Source organism: Pinus tabuliformis, chromosome Q (genome assembly GCF_031772625.1).
Source record: "Pinus tabuliformis cultivar Carrire ecotype Pingquan chromosome Q, CPIR1, whole genome shotgun sequence".
NCBI lineage: Eukaryota > Viridiplantae > Streptophyta > Pinopsida > Pinales > Pinaceae > Pinus > Pinus tabuliformis.
The window spans coordinates 954,532,566-954,557,851 of record NC_142296.1 but is presented as its reverse complement, the minus strand read 5'-3'; the positions used below and the strand labels follow the sequence as shown (position 1 = coordinate 954,557,851).

The following is a 25,286-nucleotide window of genomic DNA, read 5'->3' as shown; positions in this document are numbered from 1 at the left end:
GACATTATTTTTTCTGTTTAAGTGATCTAAAATCTTGTAATTATACTTTTGATTATGAATTTAGATCTCTTATCTAAATTTTATTACAAAATTTTAAAACTAACTTTGTTCAATTGTCTTTTCTATTTTTCTAGGCCGTAGAGAGTGCAAGAAGAGAGTGTACTCCGTTATCACTCAGGTTGTCCCTTTTGACTCCTAAAGGGATACGGTCGAGGTAACCACAAACCAACTTTGGACTGCAGGTCCTAGCCTACCTGCAGTCAGAGAGGGCTCCCTCTTTATGATTTAGCTTTGTTGAAAAGGGATGATTTTAGGCTAGATATGATTCACAGGGGTTTTGATTGAGTTTTGGTGGGAAAACTGACATTTTCAGGTAGAGAGGCAGAGTATAGTCTGAATCTTTCAAGCCATTGGGCGTTGAGTCGAGGAGGGGAACTGCTGGTGCGTTTTATTAATAACAGTGAGGGAAAATGGAGCAAGATAGCTGAGGTTGAAGCAAATTTCAGGTTTAAGGGATGAATTGAATGCTAAAGAAAGAGAGGCAGTTAAGAATCTCTCCAACAGATTAGCAGAGAAAATCACAGGGCGCTACCTAGGGGCAGTTAAGAATCCCAAGATAATTGGCCAACACAGGTGAATTGGGGTAAACATGAGTCGGAAGGAATTCAATGTTCATAACCAATTCTTTAGAGGAAAACATCAAGAAACAACATAAATTGAGCACAGAGAGTATTTAAACTAATTCTAGGCTATTCCTTTTTTCTGCTACTTAGATAATGGCAAACACATAAACAGAGATAAGAGGTACTTATTGCTTCAGACCGTAGCACAGGAATTCCATCTTCAACTCTTCAAAACATTCATCAACAACAGACAGTTCGCTCTCCAAGATTTAAGCAATCTTTAATTACAGAAAAGTTCAGGTATACACAACGAGTCTCTAGTGAAAATTCTCAATTTACCAACCCTTAAAACTATACAGAGGGTGGTATATATAGGGAAAAAACCCTCTAGAGAGTTCCTTTATTACATTTTGACCTAATTAGGTCATAAAAAATGACTACTTGACCTAATCCTATCCTGAAATAAATACAAAAATATCTCGGGCCGTGCTCAGTGCCGATGTATCAAAACTGAGTAAATAATGCTGTCCTTGGTGGCTTGCTGCAGTGTTTTCTGCAATAAATGAGTATGGGTTTATGCTTCCTTGCTGTCCTGGTGCTTTGAATGCCTTGATGGTGATTTGAAGGCAAGGATGGGCTGATTCTTATTGATTTGACTTTCTGGGGGCTTCATCAATGTTCAGGTGCCTCGAGCCCCTAAAAATCACGACTGATTCTCTCTGGCGTCTTTTCTTCCACTGATACTCTCTGAAAAAATCTGGACTGCTGATCTGATGTGCTGCGGGTCTATTCACCACTAAATGGCTGCTGTTCGGGCTCTGTATCATCTGGAATTGTCTTCTGATCCTTTTGGTATGTTCTGTGAAGAAAACGGATCAATTTTGCGCCTTTTCGGGCTTCCTGGGGCCGCATGGTGAGAATATTCCTTAAAGATTCCCTGAAGATTCCCCATTTTGGCCTAAAAAATCCTACGATGCGCAAATCGCTCATCAAAAACTGCCTCAGAATTCGATTCCGGGGCTCCGAAGTGCGACTTTTGCGCCTCTGCGTCCAAAAAAAGGGCTGATGACATCAGCATTGTACGACAGGTGACGTCAGCATGACGTCAGCAGGGTGACGTGGCGGGATGACATCAACATGATGTCATCACGTACGGACGATGATGTGGCAGGAGGCCACGCAGGCAAGTGACTCATCGGGTGACTGGACAGGGGGTGACGTGGGCGGTGACTGTGTAGGGGTGACGTAGGTGGTGACATCACCTAGGCAGGAGGCGGTAAGTAGTATGTGGCGCACCACTTTTCGGGGATGGTGGTTTCGGAGGGAGGGGCTCCACCACAGCCCAGCGCCTGACGCGTGGCGGGAGTACGGCGGAAAAACCGCCCATCTCCTGGACGTTAAAGGCTGGGCGGTTCGGGGATGGGGCGGCCCGCCCACCGTCGAGCTACGGGGCTGTGGATCAGACGGCTGGCGACGGACGCGAAGGGACGGTGGGTTAGGTGTGAGGTATATGCGGAGTATATTCGCTTTTTTAATATTTGCGCGGGTGGGTTAAAAACTTAGGGAAATGGGTTTATGAGGGTTTTACAGGCGCGGGCTTAATACTTATGCACAGAAACTCTGGGTTAGGGGCGGAATATGGGTTTTTTGGTTTAGGGAAGAGGTTATTATTCTGACCAGATGTCATAGTAATCCTTGGACACGGATGGGCTAAAAACAGCCCCAGATGGACTGTGATTTCCCTGACTTAGTAAAAATATGGCTATATTGCCAGGGGGGAATATTTACATAAGGGGATTTATATACATGTTTTAAATAGGGTAAAGGGGAAAATTGTCAGGGAGTTACATAATAAGGGTGATGAAAAAAGGGAGAGGTTAGTGAATTCCAGCCTGAGTACCTACAACTGAAAAACTGCCTTAAACCGAAAAATGGATTGTTTATCAAAATTGGAACACAGCAGTGGCACTTAGACTAGCACACTCTTATGGACACTTCTTTGGCCATCTGTAGCAAATATGGAGCAGTGCAGCATGCATAGTACGACATATTTGGCATGTAAAAATGTCGATCATGAAAGATGATTAACCTGCTGCAGCAGGAGGCTAACAGTGGCTCCACTTGGGGATGGATTTTCCTTGTGAAAAGTCAAGAACAACAGGTCAGACTGCCTTGTATTCAATTATTGCTGTGTTCTATAAATTTCCCTTGGCTGGCTGCCTTATTGATCCTACCTACCTACCTACCCTAACCAGTACTTACTTTGCTGTTAGGTGAAGTGAAATAGCCAATGCAGCCACTTAAGCAATAATAACATGAGTGGGCTTTGCTGCTTCTACTTGCTGGTGAGACCAACTGAGATTTTGCAATTTTTTATGGCTTTGTCAATCTTTGAGAAGATCAGGAAGCTACTGACCTCCTTTGCGGTGTTTAAATACTGTACAAAACTGTCCTGCAACATATATATACAATTTCTAGACTGAGTTAAAGAACTGTACAAAGGTTGAGGATTGCTACCATGCCTTGGAGTCGGGAGATCATCGACAACTCTATACTGTGCCGTGCAGCCTGTTGATGGAGAAGAGCACTGATCTCTTTCATCATTCTGCCTGCCAGCAGATAGGTCATTCAGAACTTGCAGAGGTGCTTGTAATTTATTACAATCTGGCTCGAATAGGACTTGACTGCTCTGTGCAGGCTACAGGTCTTCTTCTTCTTTGAACAACTCAGATGGCTGAAAACAAAGAGGCAGGGGATCCACTTGGATCATTTGGTCATATACTGCTACTTCTGGGTCCTCCTCAATCTGATATTCAATGGCTCTTTGGGGCTGCAAAGCTAGAGGCAATACATTTTGAACAATGATTTGATTATCCTCCAGACGGTTAATATCAACACTTGCTGACACTTTCTTATTAATTGCATGATACTTCTCCTTAATAAATTGAAAAGATTCAAAACAGAAAGGTAAAGTTCCTTCGCTTGAAATCAAAACACTCTGCTTTTTTCTCCTTTTCTTCATAGCTGAAATGGGCACGCTGATCACTGTATTCAAGCTGCTGAGCCTGAACTTCGCTTTCTGCTAAAATAAGCTCTGACTCCTCTGCAAGGCTGATTTGGTCGTTAGGCTCATAATCATCATCATACAGATCATATTTGGGCAGAGAGTTGAAAGAAGAGAAGCTATTATATTCACACAGTATATCAGGAGACTGCTCCATCATGTATGGCTGAATGAATATGTCATCTGTTTTGTGGCAGGTTTGTTCGTGAATGTCACTACTTTCCTGTTGTGAAACAGATCTGTTCTGGTGCTCTGAACATTCCACTTTCATTGTGATCAGCTGCATCATTTCCTCTGTCCTTTGTAACACACTATGAAATCTTTCTTCTTGCTCTGCTTTGCGCTGTTCTTCCCTCCTTCTTAGATTTGCCTCTACGTCCACAACTATGTCCTGCATCTGTTTCAAAGTGGACGGGCATCTTTCTCTCAAACAGAATTCCATCTCTGTGTCAAATGCTCTAGGATATTGCAATAGAGCTAGATCCAGGGGAGGTCTTATATTTAAAGGCATGGACTGATACACTTGATTGAATCTGTCTGAAAACTGCTGAACATATTCATCTGGATGCCTTTCTAAATGATTGTATTCTTCGATGAGCACGAAGAGATTACCTATGATCATCCATCTATCAAGGAAAAGCTTGGCACACTGCTGAAACTTAGAGATGCTCGCCTCAGGAAACGCTTTAAACCAAGTCCTAGCTTCACTTTGCAAAGAAAGGGCAAATAGTCTAAGACTGACATCTTCATCTTCCACTTCAAATGTATTAAGATAATCTTCAAAAGCCTGGATATGTTTCTGGGCAGTAATACCATTCTCTCCATCAAATCTAGGGAGATATTCAGGATGATTTGCAGGCAGAGGACCAAGCACAGGAGGCAAAATGAGCGGCTTATATCTTTCAGGAACTTTACGAGGCACGGGAGTATGTACAGGAACTAGAAAACTGGACTCTATTTTTGGTTCCTCCTTGGCTATATGATGATTTTCAACAGCATTTGAAAGCTGCTGCTCTGATGTGCAAGGAGGCTTTTCAACAACCTTTTCCAAAGGAAAAACATAAAAATCTGACATAAAATCGTTTTTAAAGTACAATATGCACAACAAAATCTGGTGCAAGAGAAAGAACATGATTTCTTGGATGATAGTCCAGGTCAAGAGCCTGGTCTGCTTATATATCTCTTTCGGGTTCATTTCTCCAGCGAAGTATTTATTATGAGGATGATGTGGAGTCGCCAGGTGGATGAATCAACCTTGAAGTGCCTGATCTCTGTCCACCGTCACAGATCAGAGCTGAACATGAAAAACCCTGAAGAAAAGGAACACTTTCTCCAGAAAATGAGGCGAACTAGTCAAAATTGAGGATTTACACTAATAAACACATGATTCACTTCCCCAGTGGAGTCGCCATTATGTTATCACTCAGGTTTTCCCTTTTGACTCCTAAAGGGATACGACCGAGGTAACCACAAACCAACTTTGGACTGCAGGTCCTAGCCTACCTGCAGTCAGAGAGGGCTCTCTCTTTATGATTTAGCTTTGTTGAAAAGGGATGATTTTAGGCTAGATATGATGCACAGGGGTTTTGATTGAGTTTTGGTGGGAAAACTGACACTTTCAGGTAGAGAGGCAGAGTATAGTATGAATCTTTCAAGCCATTGGGCGTGGAGTCGAGGAGGGGAAATGCTGGTGCATTTTCTTAATAATAGTGAGGGAACATGGAGCAAGATAGCTGAGGTTGAAGAAAATTTCAGGTTTAAGGGATGAATTGAATGCTAAAGAAAGAGATGCAGTTAAGAATCTCTCCAACAGATTAGCAGAGAAAATCACAGGGCGCTACCTAGGGGCAGTTAAGAATCCATAGATAATTGGCCAACACAGGTGAATTGGGGTAAACATGAGCCGGAAGGAATTCAACGTTCATAACCAATTCTTTAGAGGAAAACATCAAGAAACAACAGAAATTGAGCATAGAGAGTATTTAAACTAATTCTAGGCTATTCCTTTTTTCTGCTACTTAGATAATGGCAAACACATAAACAGAGATAAGAGGCACTTCTTGCTTCAGACCACAGCCCAGGAATTCAATCTTCAACTCTTCAAAACATTCATCAACAACAGACAGTTTGCTCTCCAAGCTTTAAGCAATCTTTAATTACAGAAAAGTTCAGGTATACACAGCGAGTCTCTAGTGAAAATTCTCAATTTACCAACCCTTAAAACTATATAGAGGGTGGTATATATAGGGAAAAAACCCTCTGGAGAGTTCCTTTATTACATTTTGACCTAATTAGGTCATAAAAAATGACTACTTGACCTAATCCTATCCTGAAATAAATACAAAAATATCTCCGGCCGTGCTCAGGGCCGATGTATCAAAACTAAGTAAATAATGCTGTCCTCGGTGGCTTGCTGCAGTGTTTTCTGCAATAAATGAGTATGGGTTTATGCTTCCTTGCTGTCCTGGTGCTTTGAATGCCTTGATGGTGATTTGAAGGCAAGGATGGGCTGATGCTTATTGATTTGACTTTCTGGGGGCTTCATCAATGTTTAGGTGCCTCGAGCTCCTAAAAAATCACGACTGATTCTCTTTGGCATCTTTTCTTCCACTGATACTCTCTGAAAAAATCTGGACTGCTGATCTGATGTGTTGCGGGTCTATTCACCAGTAAATGGCCAGTGTTCGGGCTCTGTATCATCTGGAATTGTCTTCTGATCCTTTTGGTATGTTCTGTGAAGAAAACGGATCAATTTTGCGCCTTTTCGGGCTTCCTGGGGCCGCATGGTGAGAAGATTCCTTAAAGATTCCCTGAAGATTCTCCATTTCGGCCTAAAAAATCTTGCGATGCGCAAATCGCTCATCAAAAACTGCCTCAGAATTCCATTCCGGGGCTCTGAAGTGCGACATTTGTGCCTCTGCATCGAAAAAAAGGGCTGATGACGTCAACATTGTACGGCGGGTGACATCAGCAGGGCGACATGGTGGGATGACATCAGCATGACATCATCACGTACGGACGATGATGTGGCAGGAGGCCACGCAGGCAGGTGACTCATCGGGTGACTGGACAGGGGGTGACGTGGGCGGTGACTGTGCAGGGGTGACATAGGCGGTGACGTCACCTAGGCAGGAGGCGGTAAGCAGTATGTGGTGCACCGCTTTTCGGGGATGGCAGTTTTGGAGGGAGGGGCTCCGCCACAGCCCAACGCTTGACGTGTGGCGGGAGTACGGCGGCAAAACCACCCATCTCCCGGACGTTAAAGGCCGGGCGGTTCGGGGATGGGGCGGCCCGCCCACCGTCGAGCTGCGGGGCTGTGGATCAGACAGCTGGCGGCGGACGCGAAGGGACAGCGGGCTAGGTGCGAGGTATATGCGGAGTATATTCGCTTTTTTAATATTTGTGCGGGTGGGTTAAAAACTTAGGGAAACGGTTTTATGAGGGTTTTACAGGCGCGGGCTTAATACTTATGCACATAAACTCTGGGTTAGGGGCGGAATATGGGTTTTTTAGGGTTTTTTGGTTTAGGGAAGAGGTTATTATTCTGACCAGATGTCAGAGTAATCCCTGGAAACAGATGGGCTAAAAACAGTCCCAGATGGACTGTGATTTCCCTGACTTAGTAAAAATATGGCTATATTTCCAAGGGGGAATATTTACATAAGGGGATTTATATACATGTTTTAAATAGGGGAAAGGGGAAAATTGTCAGGGAGTTACATAATAAGGGTGATGAAAAAAGGGAGAGGTTAGTGAATTCCAGCCTGAGTACCTCCAACTGAAAAACTACCTTAAACCGAAATATACAAATATGGACACTTCTTTGGCCATCTGTAGCAAATATGGAGCAGTGCAACATGCATAGTACGACATATTTGGCATGTAAAAATGTCGATCATGAAAGATGATTAACCTGCTGCAGCAGGAGGCTAACAGTGGCTCCACTTGGGGATGGATTTTCCTTGTGAAAAGTCAAGAACAACAGGTCAGACTGCCTTGTATTCAATTGTTGATGTGTTCTGAAAATTTCCCTTGGCTGGCTGCCTTATTGATCCTACCTACCTACCTACCCTAACCAGTACTTACTTTGCTGTTAGGTGAAGTGAAATAGCCAATGCAGCCACTTAAGCAATAATAACATGAGTGGGCTTTGCTGCTTCTACTTGCTGGTGAGACCAACTGAGATTTTGCAATTTTTTATGGCTTTGTCAATCTTTGAGAAGATCAGGAAGCTACTGACCTCCTTTGCGGTGTTTAAATACTGTACAAAACTGTCCTGCAACATATATATACAATTTCTAGACTGAGTTAAAGAACTGTACAAAGGTTGAGGATCACTACCATGCCTTGGAGTCGGGAGATCATCGACAACTCTATATTGAGCCGTGCAGCCTGTTGATGGAGAAGAGCACTGATCTCTTTCATCATTCTGCCTGCCAGCGGATAGGTCATTCAGAACTTTCAGAGGTGCTTGTAATTTATTATAATCTGGCTCGAATAGGACTTGACTACTCTGTGCAGGCTGCAGGTCTTCTTCTTCTTTGAACAACTCAGATGGCTGAAAACAAAGAGGCAGGGGATCCACTTGGATCATTTGGTCATATGCTGCTGCTTCTGGGTCCTCCTCAATCTGATATTCAATGGCTCTTTGGGGCTGCAAAGCTAGAGGCAATACATTTTGAACAATGATTTGATTATCCTCCAGACGGTTAATATCAACACTTGCTGACACTTGCTTATTAATTGCATGATAGTTCTCCTTAATAAATTGAAAAGATTCAAAACAGAAAGGTAAATTTCCTTCGCTGAAATCAAAACACTCTGCTTTTTTCTCCTTTTCTTCATAGCTGAAATGGGCACGCTGATCACTGTATTCAAGCTGCTGAGCCTGAACTTCACTTTCTGCCAAAATAAGCTTCGACTCCTCTACAAGGCTGATTTGGTCGTTAGGCTCATAATCATCATCATACAAATCATATTTGGGCAGAGAGTTGAAAGAAGAGAAGCTATTATATTCACACAGTATATCAGGAGATTGCTCCATCATGTATGACTGAATGAATATGTCATCTGTTTTGTGGCAGGTTTGTTCGTGAATGTCACTACTTTCCTGTTGTGAAACAAATTTGTTCTGGTGCTCTGAACATTCCACTTTCATTGTGATCAGCTGCATCATTTCCTCTGTCCTTTGTAACACACTATGAAATCTTTCTTCTTGCTCTGCTTTGCGCTGTTCTTCCCTCCTTCTTAGATTTGCCTCTACGTCCACAGCTATGTCCTGCATCTGTTTCAAAGTGGACGGGCATCTTTCTCTCAAACAGAATTTCATATCTGTGTCAAATGCTCTAGTATATTGCAATAGAGATAGATCCAGGGGAGGTCTTATATTTAAAGGCATGGACTGATACACTTGATTGAATCTGTCTGAAAACTGCTGAACATATTCATCTGGATACCTTTCTAAATGATTGTATTCTTTGATGAGCATGAAGAGATTACCTATGATCATCCATCTATCAAGGAAAAGCTTGGCACACTTCTGAAACTTAGAGATGCTCGCCTCAGGCAACGCTTTAAACCAAGTCCTAGCTTCGCTTTGCAAAGAAAGGGCAAATAGTCTAAGACTGACATCTTCATCTTCCACTTCAAATGTATTAAGATAATCTTCAAAAGCCTGGATATGTTTCTGGGCAGTAATACCATTCTATCCATCAAATCTAGGGAGATATTCAGGGTGATTTTCCGGCAGAGGACCAAGAACAGGAGGCAAAATGAGCGGCTTATATCTTTCAGGAACTTTACGAGGCACGGGAGTATGTACAGGAACTAGAAAACTGGACTCTATTTTTGGTTCCTCCTTGGCTGTATGATGATTTTCAACAACATTTGAAAGCTGCTGCTCTGATGTGCAAGGAGGCTTTTCAACAACCTTTTCCAAAGGAAAAACATAAAAATCTGACATAAAATCGTTTTTAAAGTACAATATGCACAACAAAATCTGGTGCAAGAGAAAGAACATGATTTCTTGGATGATAGTCCAGATCAAGAGCCTGGTCTACTTATATATCTCCTTCGGGTTCATTTCTCTAGCGGAGTCTTTATTATGAGGATGATGTGGAGTCGCCAGGTGGATGAATCAACCTTGAAGTGCCTGATCTCTGTCCACCGTCACAGATCAGAGCTGAACATGAAAAACCCTGAAGAAAAGGAACACTTTCTCCAGAAAATGAGGCGAACTGGTCAAAATTGAGGATTTACACTAATAAACACATGATTCACTTCCCCAGTGGAGTCGCCATTATATTGTCACTCAGGTTGTCCCTTTTGACTCCTAAAGGGATACGACCGAGGTAACCACAAACCAACTTTGGACTGCAGGTCCTAGCCTACCTGCAGTCAGAGAGGGCTCTCTCTTTATGATTTAGCTTTGTTGAAAAGGGATGATTTTAGGCTAGATATGATGCACAGGGGTTTTGATTGAGTTTTGGTGGGAAAACTGACACTTTCAAGTAGAGAGGCAGAGTATAGTCTGAATCTTTCAAGCCATTGGGCGTGGAGTCGAGGAGGGGAACTGCTGGTGCATTTTCTTAATAACAGTGAGGGAACATGGAGCAAGATAGCTGAGGTTGAAGCAAATTTCAGGTTTAAGGGATGAATTGAATGCTAAAGAAAGAGAGGCAGTTAAGAATCTCTCCAATCGATTAGCAGAGAAAATCACAGGGCGCTACCTAGGGGCAGTTAAGAATCCCTAGATAATTGGCCAACACAGGTGAATTGGGGTAAACATGAGCCGGAAGGAATTCAATGTTCATAACCAATTCTTTAGAGGAAAACATCAAGAAACAACATAAATTGAGCATAGAGAGTATTTAAACTAATTCTAGGCTATTCCTTTTTCTACTACTTAGATAATGGCAAACACATAAATAGAGATAAGAGGCACTTATTGCTTCAGACCGCAGCACAGGAATTCCATCTTCAACTCTTCAAAACATTCATCAACAACAGACAGTTCGCTCTCCAAGCTTTAAGCAATCTTTAATTACAGAAAAGTTCAGGTATACACAACGAGTCTCTAGTGAAAATTCTCAATTTACCAACCCTTAAAACTATACAGAGGGTGGTATATATAGGGAAAAAACCCTCTGGAGAGTTCCTTTATTACATTTTGACCTAATTAGGTCATAAAAAATGACTACTTGACCTAATCCTATCCTGAAATAAATACAAAAATATCTCGAGCCGTGCTCAGGCCCGATGTATCAAAACTGAGTAAATAATGCTGTCCTTGGTGGCTTGCTGTAGTGTTTTCTGCAATAAATGAGTATGGGTTTCTGCTTCCTTTCTGTCCTGGTGCTTTGAATGCCTTGATGGTGATTTGAAGGCAAGGATGGGTTGATTCTTATTGATTTGACTTTCTGGGGGCTTCATCAATGTTTAGGTGCCTCGAGCCCCTAAAAAATCACGACTGATTCTCTCTGGCGTCTTTTCTTCCACTGATACTCTCTGACAAAATCTGGACTACTGATCTGATGTGCTGTGGGTCTATTCACCAATAAATGGCCGCTGTTCGGGCTCTGTATCATCTGGAATTGTCTTCTGATCCTTTTGGTATGTTCTGTGAAGAAAACAGATCAATTTTGCGTCTTTTCGGGCTTCCTGGGGCCGCATGGTGAGAAGATTCCTTAAAGATTCCCCGAAGATTCTCCATTTCGGGCTAAAAAATCCTGCGATGCGCAAATCGCTCATCAAAAACTGCCTCAGAATTCGATTCCGGGGCTCCGAAGTGCGACTTTTGCGCCTCTGCATCCAAAAAAAGGGCTGATGACGTCAGCATTGTACGGTGGGTGACATCAGCATGATGTCAGCAGGGCGACGTGGCGGGATGATGTCAGCATGACATCATCATGTACGGATGATGACGTGGCAGGAGGCCATGCAGGCAGGTGACTCATCGGGTGACTGGACAGGGGGTGACCTGGGCGGTGACTGTGCAGGGGTGACGTAGGCGGTGACGTCACCTAGGCAGGAGGTGGTAAGCGGTATGTGGCGCACCACTTTTCGGGGATGGCGGTTTCGGAGGGAGGGGCTTCGCCACAGCCCAGCGCCTGACTCGTGGCGGGAGTACGGCGGCAAAACCGCCCATCTCCCAGACGTTAAAGGGCGGGCGGTTCGGGGATGGGGCGGCCCGCCCACCGTCGATCTGCGGGGCTGTGGATCGGACGGCTGGCGGCGGACGCGAAGGGACGGTGGGTTAGGTGCGGTGTATATGCGGAGTATATTCGCTTTTTTAATATTTGTGCGGGTGGGTTAAAAACTTAGGGAAATGGGTTTATGAGGGTTTTACAGGCGCGGGCTTAATACTTATGCACAGAAACTTTGGGTTAGGGGCGGAATATGGGTTTTTTAGGGTTTTTTGGTTTAGGGAAGAGGTTATTATTCTGACCAGATGTCAGAGTAATCCCTGGACACGGATGGGCTAAAAACAGCCCCAGATGGACTGCGATTTCCCTGACTTAGTAAAAATATGGCTATATTGCCAGGGGGGAATATTTACATAAGGGTATTTATATACATGTTTTAAATAGGGTAAAGGGGAAAATTGTCAAGGAGTTACATAATAAGGGTGATGAAAAAAGGGAGAGGTTAGTGAATTCCAGACTGAGTACCTACAACTGAAAAACTGCCTTAAATCGAAAAATGGATTGTTTATCAAAATTGGAACACAGCAGTGGCACTTAGACTAGCACACTCTTATGGACACTTCTTTGGCCATCTGTAGCAAATATGGAGCAGTGCAACATGCATAGTACGACATATTTGGCATGTAAAAATGTCGATCATGAAAGATGATTAACCTGCTGCAGCAGGAGGCTAACATACTCAACAATATTGAAACTATTTATTCAAAAACAAAGAAAAATGATTCAATTTCTAACTTGAAATTGTGGCTCTCAAAACTCTATTTGTCTCCTTCTCCTCAAATATTCATTCTCTTTATACATCCTCCTACAAATGATTAGTGAGTTGGGTGGCTCTTATTGCAACACCAAAATAAAATTGCAAAGAAGATAAAATCTAACTTTAAAACTTAAAAAAACACATCACCAAACTTTTATTCATTGATTCCATTCTACTCTGCTCTACTGGAAATAGAAAAATTGTTTCAAGTGTACACATATTTCTAGTGTAACCATGTGTGTTATAGGAGTAAAAAGATATTCATGCTTAGTTATGAAAAATATGCATTAAAATACATCAAAGCATGAAAAACCATTTGCTTTGATAATGTAAGTAAGAAATAAGGAAGGATGGAAGATTGATGTGACTTGATCCTTGATTGGAACCATATTTCAATAAGGTCATGACATTCATGATTCCTTTCTTATTTTATATCACAATGAATATCCTCCTTTATTATGCATTCCTCGATCTTAGATTATACTGGTTGCTCCTCATCAAAAGTACTACATGATTCTTTAGTCTCTTTAACTGATTCACAAGATAGGAATCAAAATAGACTTGAAGATTTTCTTGTGTAGGTGGCGAGATAGACAAGTTTCTACATGTAGTTAAAATAAACTCTTCCTGAGAGGCAGATATCCTAGCTATTGCTAAGATTCAAGAAATTTCTTGGAAGAACATTATTCAACCTCTTAATTGTGTGTGAATTACTCCAATTGGTTTATAATTCTTGTTTTGCACATAGATTAGTACAAAGTTTTGATATTTAAAAAAATAAATAAATATGCAAAATGATTTTAATATGCCTTTAACTATGCATCTAAGAATGAATGCAACTATAATGAGTTGTCTAAACTTCAAAATAAACACCTATGTATACCTCCCCGACAACAACACTAAAATGTTGGGTGATTTAATTTCGAATTAAATATCCGTTATTAATTGTCAACTGAGGGTTCGTAGAACTGACAAGTTATACCTGTACTATATGTACTAGGTGGTTACTTATCATAATAGATTAATCTAATGCAATTAAAAATAATTACAAAGTTAACTAAGTCAATCTAATCCAAATCAAACCAAACATAAAGAAATTTAAATCACACTTGCCTAAAGGAAATCACACTTGCTTGAAAATGAAATCACACCACACTTGCATAAATGAAATCAAACCACACTTTAATAAATGAAATCACACTTACAGAATTGAAATCACACTTATTAAAAGGAAAAATACACTTGCATAAAATCAAAGCACACTTGCTGAAAATAAAATAAATAAAACTACACTACGTTACCAATATGTACAGAGGTGTGCAAGTTGTGGTTGATGGGGGCCTTCCATTCCTCAGAAAGCACACTAAACAACTATCATCACATCTTGGAGATCAAATTAGCAGTATGTATTTCATAAAATGAAGTTACAAGATATTACAATAATTTTCTCTCCCCACTTTACAAATCACATCTTGGATGGAACTTGGAACCTCCAACTAGCAACTAACACTCACACTAACATGTAACCACTAGCTACTTACAATTGACAACTAACAACCCTTTGTATGAAGGGAGCACTCCTATTTATACAAAAATTGAGGAGAAATATACAATAAATATAGATCCTTAGATTTCTCCTAAATCCACATTTATCTCTTGTGGTTACAACCAATCTCCTAAAAATGTAAGATACAAATCATCTCAAAATTTTCTCATCCATGATTCTTCTCCTTTGAATGTGCATAGTTAATGATCCACATCTTCTATAATCATTCCACAAATATTCATGAGTTGGAATTTGAAATTCGAATTTGTGGTTGGGTGGCCAAGTAGGACCCTTATAGAATCTCTAAGTAGGCCTACAATATAACAAAATTCATAACACTTTTAGATATATATGAAGACATGTTAACTTCCTAATATTTAATCACAAATTCATTTAAAATACTTAAAATCAATGATTCGGAAAATAATAATGATAAACCCATACAATAATGAAAATGGTTACTTAATGTAAGGTTATGGGGCTATAGATTTATGGAATGAGGGTAAAATGATGGAAATGAAGGTGAAAGTGGATGACATTTTGGAGGCCCAACACCTCGATAACCAACATAATTCCAGACCTTTTGTATCTCGTATAGAATAGGAAGAGGAGAGAAAGTACAATGAATATGAACACATGAAAAATCATATATGGCTGGACTTGGTCAAATCATAGCCCTAACTGGATCACCTGGTGTACCATAGTTGTAAGGTAAGAGCTCCATGTATGTGTGTCTCCATAAGAATATGAATTGGATCTTGTAAACATGCATCCCTTCCTTGAGATATGCGTCCTCTACCTAAGATGGGAATTTATCATGCATAAGTATTCTAATTGACTAAGGATCTACACCCTCTTAGTAAGAATAGATCATGCATGCTAAAAATAACAAAATAAAATATTTAATAATAGAAAAGCTCTATCCAAAATTGCAATTACTAAATTTGAAACAACATCTAAACTAGAATAATTGATGGTTTGACATTCATGCCCTTAGCATGCATGCACCCTCTTCCAAAAAATAGTATATTTCACTATCTCCCGTGGCATGCATGTTCCCTCTCCAAGCAATAGGTTGTATCATTGTCTCCTTCACTTTCATTCAACCTGTTCTTCACTAAGATATGGAAAGAGTGAAGGTGTCATATCTATTTTCTTCTCTACTTCCCTATCATTGGGAGGATCAATAGTTGAGCAACAGGAAAAAAATATTAACACACACATTAGACATAGATCATAGAGTTATTAGTAATGTGATGCATGTCTATTCCATAGCAAGGTTTCTTGGGAGTGGGAGTAGAAGAGGGAAGCGAGAGTAGAAGTGAGAAGTGGGAGTGGAAATAGGACTGAGGAATGAAATTTTCAAAATCTCCCAGGTTGGGAGTAATTTTGGGAGTTGATTTTATATAATATATATTTTTATATAATTTGATGCATGTATGTCAAAAAAACCTTGTATAATGATTAATTTGTGATAATAACATAAAAACATGGATTAAATCATATAATATTCATTAACCACAGGTCCACAAATTATAAGTTCTCATTTAAGGGTGCACAAAAGCAAAATAACATCGAGTGGAATCCATATCTTAACTGAAAATACATCAACAAATAATCTTTGCACTGCCTCTAGCATCCAAAAGAATCATACCACAACAAATACATACATATCATAAAAATAATGGCCTATCTTGGGATCTTTTTGATTAATCACCCTCTAAGCATTACATAAGATAGAAAAAACATAGCATGTCAAGTGAATATTTTGTTTGAGCGACGAGTACATTTTTAGTAGGGTCGTGATAGAGGAGTTTGACAACCAATGTCACTAACATCAAGGTACATAGAGGGCTTGGTTCTATTGATTAAATATGATTTCCATGCCCTGGTACATGACAAAATCCAAGGGAAACATTGCAATCCCCCCAATCCTGAAATCTTGAAAAATTAATAAGTCTGCTGCATTTTGAGTGAAATCTAAAATTCTACTTTCTCCATATGAAATCTAAGGAGGTTGGAATCACTCTCAAACATCCTGAGTCATTTCATGGTAATGTTAAGGATCTAACATTACCATGAATTGCATGTCAATACTAGGGCCATAGGTGTGAATATTAGGATACTATGGACCTAATATTACCATAGTTTTTTCTTTCTCCCTCCCACTCTCGATACTACCATGATACTCATGAACCTCTATTTCTCCATCCCACTTGTTTTTTTACTTCGTGTGGCCAATGTATTATATAAAAAACACCTTATAATACACATATTGCTATACAACCTATAAAAACCATTTATCCCCCTATTATATGCTCAATATATTATTTCATTTTTTCCTCATTTTTTATGCCCCAATATGAACGCACATGATATGGTATTTCCCGTGATTTGGATCAACCTCATAGGAAATGGATAGGTGATCATTTTTGTGGTGATAACAAATTTCCCCCCAAAGTAAGAGTGTTAGGACAAAATCGTGTGACCGAAATACATTGTAGGTTCTCTTTCACGAGACACACGAAGAGAGAGAGAGAGAGAGTTAGGACAAAATCGTGTGACTGAAATACATTGTAGGTTCTCTTTCACGAGACACACGGAGAGAGAGAGAGAGAGAGAGAGAGAGAGAGAGAGAGAGAGAGAGAGAGAGAGAGAGAGAGAGAGAGAGAGAGAGTGTTAGGACAAAATCGTGTGACTGAAATACATTGTAGGTTCTCTTTCACGAGACAGAGAGAGAGAGAGAGAGAGAGAGAGAGAGAGAGAGAGAGAGAGAGAGAGAGAGAGAGCACTAAAGTAATGAAGGGAAGGACTAAAATTAGAGGGTGCGATACCTACTTGTCAGATAAAAGTCTCCTTTTATGATGAGTACAAAATCTCAATGAGGCGGGGGAGGCATACCCATAACCGTTGAGATAACTGAGTACAATGTGGTTCTGAGCAACATAGTACATGATACATGATATGCTAACATAACTATAATGAAAATACCTTCTAGTAGAGGTTATAATGGAAGTTTTTAGTGTTATAAAATCAGAAAAAATTGTCAAAAAAGCATTTTCTAAAGCATCCATTTGTGATAGCAGATGTTTTAGTAGAGATTATAACAGAACTTCGTCACAACTAAAAAAATCTGGGTGATTAAAGGTTTTAGCAAATGGTTTTTTAGTGTGGTGCTCATGGAACAAGTAGCACTAGTGCGTTAAATATATAAACATATCGGGGTTGCAAACATAACTAAAAGAACTGAGGTGTTTAATGCAAAGAACACTAGTGCTTGAAATGTATACTACCCTGGTGTGCATATATCAAAAAATGCCCCAGGGAATTCTTTGAAGGAACGATACCAGGGCAAGAAAAAAATATTGCAGATAAAAATTCTTTTATTTAAAATTGCAGCGTCGATGCATATGATTTATATAAACACGACGATGTGCCAAGGATATAAAACATATGTCGTTTTTAATTTTAATAATGCACCAAGACTTGAAATAATATTTTGTAGCACCGAGGCATTAATTATATGAAATTATTGGTGCTTTAATAATTACAATGCATTGAGGTGTTAATTGCAAACAATACCGATGCTTGAAGAACTAAATGCCCCGGCCTTATCGTTTTCCGAAAAGGCATCGACCATGCAAAAAGGATGTTGTAAAAGTTATTTTATATAACATAATGTGTTGGTGCATTTCTCTGTTATGGACGCACTGATTTTTTATATGCGATTTTCTCTTTTTTTAGAAACATTGTCTCGTGACAATGAAATTTTTGTAATTTTTAAAATTTGTTATTCATTAAAGAATCAACATATATCTTATAACAGTGTAAATATAAATTAAAATATGATTAGTTCATTTATATGTGATGTTTGGATTAAACTTTATATTATTATATTTCACATCTTTCATTATAATATTTAATCAATGGTATAAAATTTCACGACGACATTAGATAACACAATAGAGTAAATTAAAATTTGTTTTATTATATATCAATAAGAAGCTCTGTTGGAGAGGCAAATCCCCTCTACGGATAGAGGCGATCCCTACTAGCCCAGAGTGGGTCTAGCAACAATCAGCCAATGCTACTATGCAAGTTCCTAATTGCAATTTAAAGGTAGGAGAAGAACACCTACTTGGATTCCAGCGCTGTTGTTTGATGAAGAGATGCCACCTTCGCTCCTTCGCTCTGGCTGGTCATGATCCTCCGCGATCTCCGCGAATAGATACCTGCACACACGAAGAGGAAACAAACACAAGCGTGAAATCTAATAAAAGCAACCATACATCAGTCAGAAAGGATGTAATTCACATTTAACCATTGCAGAGACAAATGAGAATGGAACAATAATAGTAGTCATCTATTATTAATCAAACAGAGAAGAGTACAACCAAATGTTCTGACGTCGGTATCCTTCTCAGGAGGGCCCAGTCAGCGAGTCTCTTAAGCATCCACCTTTGGAAATGATTCTCCCAAGACAAGAAACTCTCTCTCTCACACAAGCAACACAACACAACCTTCCCTAAGCTATCAAACACTTCCACACTTATCACACCAACTACCTATAGTAGCAGCAATCTGAGCACTATGAGCTCCACACAATCCAAGCTATTCCAAACTAGCTGCTCATGGCAATGGTAGAGGTTTATATAGGAGAAGGAGTCTCCTTGAATGGTGGAAGGATGAGCTTATCTTCAAGGGAAGTAGTTGCAAAGGGTCGAACAGACATGCCATAGAAGGGAGGCGATACTCACAAGGCCAACAACCAAGTCTGGAGTTATCTAGAAGGCTGGCTGTTGGAACACATTCGCCCAAACTGGATCAACGCGGGTGCATAACTGGGCTGGCGCGCTGACGTCGCAAGGCAATAACGGTCAAGCTGTTGTCAGCGCGGGTTAATACAAGCAGAGGATGCGCTGGCCATGAAATTCGATCAGCGCGGGAAAGTCGTGTGCTTCCGCCCTGGCAGCGCACGCGGTCTGTTATGAAGCGCCAGTCAGCGCGGGTATTTTGGAAACAGACGCGCTGATGAGGAAAACTTTAGGAAAGTGGGTTTTTGGCCAGTTCAGAAGGCATGAACTTGATTATTGTGAACTCCTGACACAGTAGGGTAACTGACAGGGAGACAGTGACAAATTACTGTGTAACAGATGGCCCCTAAAGCATGAAGACCGAGAGAGTGGTAGGGGTGAAATGCTTTACAAAACTTGCCGTACTGGGACACCACCAGGAAGGACCGAATATCTCTGATAATCAAGTACATGCAGTCTAGGCATGGGCGCAACCATCCGAAAGACATGCGAAAAGGTCTGTGGAATGGACGCAGCCACCCAGCTAAAGAGACCAGAATAATGATAAGGTATGGTCGCAGCCATCCATGAAGACTTAGGTATGGGCGCAGCCATCCATCAGTGAGTCATGTAATGATCATCCACAAAATCACAACCTGGACCATAACAGACAGAGATCCAGGGTCTTGTGCTCCGTCCCGACCCGAAAAAAGTACAAGCCCAAGCATGTGAATACACAAGCTGAAGTCGAACATGCATGGACATCGTCTGATTACCAGTCAATGATGAGAATTGTTAACAGACGCGAGAGGTACCACCAATAATGGCAATGGTCCTCAAGGTACTATAGGTACAATCTGCGGTGTGTGAATCAATGAGCTGGTGTCAAACACCCGCAGAATCATCCGATCAGAGGCCAATGATGAAAACCTCGCGTCGAACACGAAGAACCTGCAATTGAGGCACGCAGGCTCTAAGGCACCTAAAGGGAGTCTCTAAGTCGCCCTCCCGGATAATGAGTTGAAGTCGACGGGAAGGGAACTTGATCGAAGGTGGGCCATAATGTTTCCCACATCATCGACATGAGACAGAGGTAAAATGATTTGTGTGAGATAGCAGATGAGGTTGTATTATTGCAGAGGTCAACTTCTCTTGAACATATCGGCGGCACGACAGTGGATTTGGCAGTATTTGACATCAAAGGAGCAGAGGGTATGATGACGAGGCAGTGAGCAAACGAGAGGTCAAATAGGATAACCCACACCCACGGAGGCCAGTTGTGAAACAAAATGAGAAATCCCCACCTGACACGAATGCAGACCAGTGCCATGTTCAAGAGCGACATACTGCCGACACGACAATTACAGTGCCATTTTCCCCACCATTTCTGGCAGGTACCCCGGTTATTTTTGGATGACAAGCTTGACGGGGATAGCATATGCTTGAAGAGTGTCATTTCAACGATGCCCGATGTCATCAAGTGTTTAACGAGCCTGACAAAGGAAAAACTCGGCGTCTTTTCTTGTTTAGAGAGTCTGAAAAGACAGCGGAAAAGGAAACTCCAGGGGGGTCCTTTTTCGTAAAGTTGTGTCTCTCGAGCCCGAAAAAGTATAAAACAATGCTCGAAAGAACCGCCCAACCATTACGATTGAGGAGTAATTTTCGTAAATAGTTCCTTCGACCCGAAAAAGTAAAAAAAGTGGTCGGAAACACGTCGTTTTAGAGCCAATAACGAGTGCGAAACGACAAACACCCGACAATCTTTTTAAGTTACACGGTCGGAAAAAGAGCTTAAAACGACCGCCTCTCATTCCCTTTAACGAGCCGAAAGGAAGCTCGACAATATTTTCTTGATTTATGTCGGAAAAGAGCTCAAAGACGACATTTTTGGGACCAAGTATACGAAAGACTGCTTACGACCACGCCGGGTACCTGAACCTGCACAAGAACACCACCCGCATAAATCTGTTCGACATGTGTAAAAACATATTAAAACATGCATAAAGGCATAATACAGTGACATTAGTGCTAAATCCATGGTGAAAATACGACAAAAACCCACATTGACAAGAAATTATAGCAAATTATGAGTTTTTTACCATAAATAGGGGGGTAAAAGTCATTTTTTACCATTGTTACCATTTTGGATCGTGAAGAACGTTGAGGAGCTGCAAAGTTGACGGAGCAGTTTCCAGCCCGTGCGGACACCATTCATCCGGCAGCTTCTTCCAGGTAGGTTCTCCTCTCCCTGCGTTTCATTTTGAGCAATTCCATGGTGGAATGTGGCCCTATGGGTGGATTTTTTGAGCGTTGATGCGCTCTCGGTCAGCGCGGGTTTCCTGCACGGGACCGCGCTGATCGACTTATCTTTACACGTACCACCTCTTGGGTCAGCGCGGAAAACACGTGTGCTTCCGTGCTGACCCAAGGAAAAAACAAAGGGGCGCCATTTTCAACGCGACTGTTTTAAAAACAGTCGCGCTGGCGCGGAAAATTTTGATTTTTAATAAAATGAACGTTCGAACTTCCACAATTAGCACTCTAATGTTTTTTCATGGTCTTGCAGGGTAAAATGTCTTTTGTGTGGCAAGAGAGATCCCACGACGACGAGGATATAGCGGCTTATGCACTTGCCGAATGCCGAAATGCAATGCGGGCATGTGGTTTCCTGAAATTCTTCCTGACTCTGCGCCTGAGGGCGCAACCTGACTTACTGGAGTTCCTAATCAGAGCTTGGAACCCCGTAGATGGAAAATTCAGAATCCGTGGTGAGGATATCGAGTTTGACTCCACGGACATTTACTTTTTGACTGGATTGTCACGCCGGGGTCAGATGCCCATCCTGGAGGGGCAGCGACCTAGCGGTGAGACACTGGACCAGCTGATGGCTCGAGTATGCCCAGGAGCCGCGAAAACACAGAGCGGGAAGGTTGGTATCCCGACAGTGCGAGACATGCCTCTTCGCACTATACTCTTCCTAGTGACATGGGCAACGGGTTCTTTGGCCAATCATGAGGCCTCGAAGAACCAACTACTACTAGCTTTGGAGTGCCTACAACCCACCATTTTCAACTGGGCGACAACTGTGACTAACAGCATGAATAGGCAACTAAACAACTGCCGTCGCGGAGAGACGAAGCAGTTTGCATACGGGTCGCTTCTTCTTCCGCTCATGCTGGAGTGGGTGCCGGCTCTACAGTTACAGACTATGGCAGTGGATCCACCTAGAGGTCCTCGGGAGACTAGGGCCAGTCGCTGGGCCCGCGTCATGCCACGTGGAGGTGGAGGCCGCCCAGTATCTTGGGGAGTGTATTTCAGAGAGTGGCTGGATCGCCAGGTTGTCATCGTGGAGGATTGGCCATATGTTGGCATGGACTTCCGCAACGACCCTGACATGCCACTGCCCGCAGGAGAGCATTGGGATGACGGAGGTATGATACTTGATCTCTTTTCAATATTTTTTAATATTTTTTGATTTTTCATGTACATGTCTTACTAAATGTCACTGTATGCAGATGTGGGACCCGTGAGACCCATTTGCCTAGCCCCAACGGCACGGAGAGAGGGGCAAGGAGTTGGAGCCCTGGCCTTAGTTCCTCCAGGAGTGGATACGTCGGAGACTGTGGCTCGCAACCTTGAGGGTTTGTTGGAGGGAGTGCCAGATTACCAGGGGGTCGAGGAGGTCCCTATAGAGCATCAGATCCACACAGTGGGGGTGGCACCCAGGATGCACTGCCTTTTGAGGCGGGTGGCACGAGCAACTGTATGCTACAGAGAGCATAACCCAGCACAGTAGTCGCCTAGGTTTACTTCCACTGATGTTTTGAGAGACATATGTCTCGGATGTACTGAGGACCATGACTCTATTTTTGACATATACACTTATTTTTGAGCGCCTTAGTGTGCCACACGATATATATATATATATATATATATATATACATACCGATTTTTGGATGGATCTTGTTACATATGATGATGTTTTGTTTATGCTATGCAAATGTTCAGTACAAATGTAATCTTATGTATGAATTGCACAACACATGACCCATGTATTTTAATGTTTTAAATGCAAGCTTAAAAGCACACACGGCACGCATGCAAACTATGCTTGGGAAATATCTTATTTACATATGCTTTACTCTATGGTCTTATTATGCTTTCTATGTTTTCTTGTATGATGTTTATCTATTTCGCAAATGTCTGTCTAACACACGATTTGCTAATGCATCAGTCAACATGTTTAATCGTCTCGGAATATGTTGATATGTGATATAGTCAAAATTCCTTTCTAACAATCTGACACGTAGATACAACCTTAGGATGCGTTGGTCTCTGACGGAATATCGCCCGTTGAGTTGATGAACGACAAGCTGGGAGTCCAGGTTTAGCATCATTGCACGAATGCCGAGATCAACTGCTTCGGCTACTAGCTCAATTACGGCACTGTATTCGGCAACATTATTAGTGGTACGACCGAGGCATACTCCTTGAAGATCTAGCAACTCTCCGTGAGGATCATAGATTGCCCACGCCGCAGAGGACAAATTGCAAGTACTACGGCAGGTGCCATCAGCGAAACCAACATAAGGTGCACTAGACATCTGCACAAGAAGGAGAAAACACAATAAGAGGCAAACACGCCTTCACACCAAAGCAAAACATGAAATCATGCACACAAAACACACTAAACACGCGTATGTACAAACTGAGTGCACGAAGTCATGCATAATATTTCTTCAGATAAAGCCCGTTGCGGGGCTTGTCAAGAGGATTTCCTTCGTAATCAATCAACTCATATGCGCCCTTTTGTAAAACTCTCTTCACGATATAGGGACCTAGCCACATGGATTCGAGTTTTCTTGCCCCCAGCTTATCTTTAGCTTGATCATAGAGCAGTACTAGATCTCCCTCAAGGAAGGAACGAGGATGAATGTTCTGGTCAAAGTGAGCCTTGACTCTCTTCTTTTGCACTTCGATAGCCAGAGAAGCTAAACGACGAGTCTCGTCCAACCGTTCTGGGTAAAGAAGCCATTCCTCCACCGGAGTGGTGTTGGGAAGCAACTCGACAGCTAATTTCAACGAAGGAATCTCACACTCAACGGGAAGGGTGGCCTCCAGTCCGTAAACCAACTGAAACGGAGTGAAACCGGTGGCGTCCTTCACAGAAGTCCGGTAGGCCCACAAGGCTGGGAACAGCATCAGATTCCGATTAGACTTGTGCGCATTGACGGTGCGTTGAAGCATAGTGATTAAAACTTTGTTCACGGCCTCGACCTGACCGTTGGATTGTGGATAGTACGGTGTCGAACTATCTTGACGCAAGCCTAGTTGGGTCGTTAGTTCCGTCATCATGTGATTACGGAAATGCTTTCCCTGATCCGTGACGATAGCCTGAGGGATTCCAAAATGAGTAATGACATGATTAAATAAAAACTGCGCCGCTGTGTAACCGTCTTCGTTCAATGTAGGCATCGCTTCGGCCCACTTGGTGAAATAATCCATGGCAATGATGATATACCCATGCCCCCCGGCCGAACGAGGGTTACAGGATGTATAATCGATGCCCCATTTGGAAAATGGACCTACGGTGACAACAGGGTGCAGTGGTGCAGGAGGAGCACGCATTTTCTGGTGGTATACTTGGCATTCATGGCATGCGCGAACGACAAGAATGCAATCTTTGAAGATAGAAGGCCAGAAGTAACCAGCACGGAGAATTTTCTGGGCGGTAGCATATCCGAACATGTGACCGCCACAAGCACCAGAGTGGCAGTCATTCAACACTCGCTCAGCCTCCTCGAGAGTCAAACATCGGCGGAGAACAGAATCAATGCCGAGGCGGTACAGGGTATCGCCCAAAATGCGATAGGGTTGAGATTGGTGACGAATTCGCCGTCGAGCATCTTTCGATACATTGGGACGGAAGGAAGACATCTGCAAATATACGATAATGTCCCCGTACCATGGGTCGAGGGTGCTGATGAGAAACAATGTTTCATCCGGGATATGCTCCTCCGAACGAGATGGTGCAGAGTGAGATGGTAAGGAACAAAGCAGTTCAGCAAAGACCAGAGATTTCTTTGACTTGGCCGCAGTGAATTCCAAGTCGAACTCTTGGAGGATTACAATCCACTTTGAGTATTTGCCCCCCAGCAGTTGACGCGACAAAATGTAGGTCATGGGGTTGCAGTCAGAGATCACGGTCGTTGTGCGCAACAGGATATAATGCCGGAATCGTTGGACGGCACAGACAGCTGCCAATGCCACTTATCGACATATGCGTAACGCGTTTCCGT

General features: G+C 42.0%; 1 pseudogene; it reads left to right on the top strand.

The window, feature by feature from the left end:
• LOC149222651 (uncharacterized) overlaps positions 1–25,286 on the top strand; it is a 191,660-nt pseudogene that overhangs the window by 3,219 nt on the left and 163,155 nt on the right.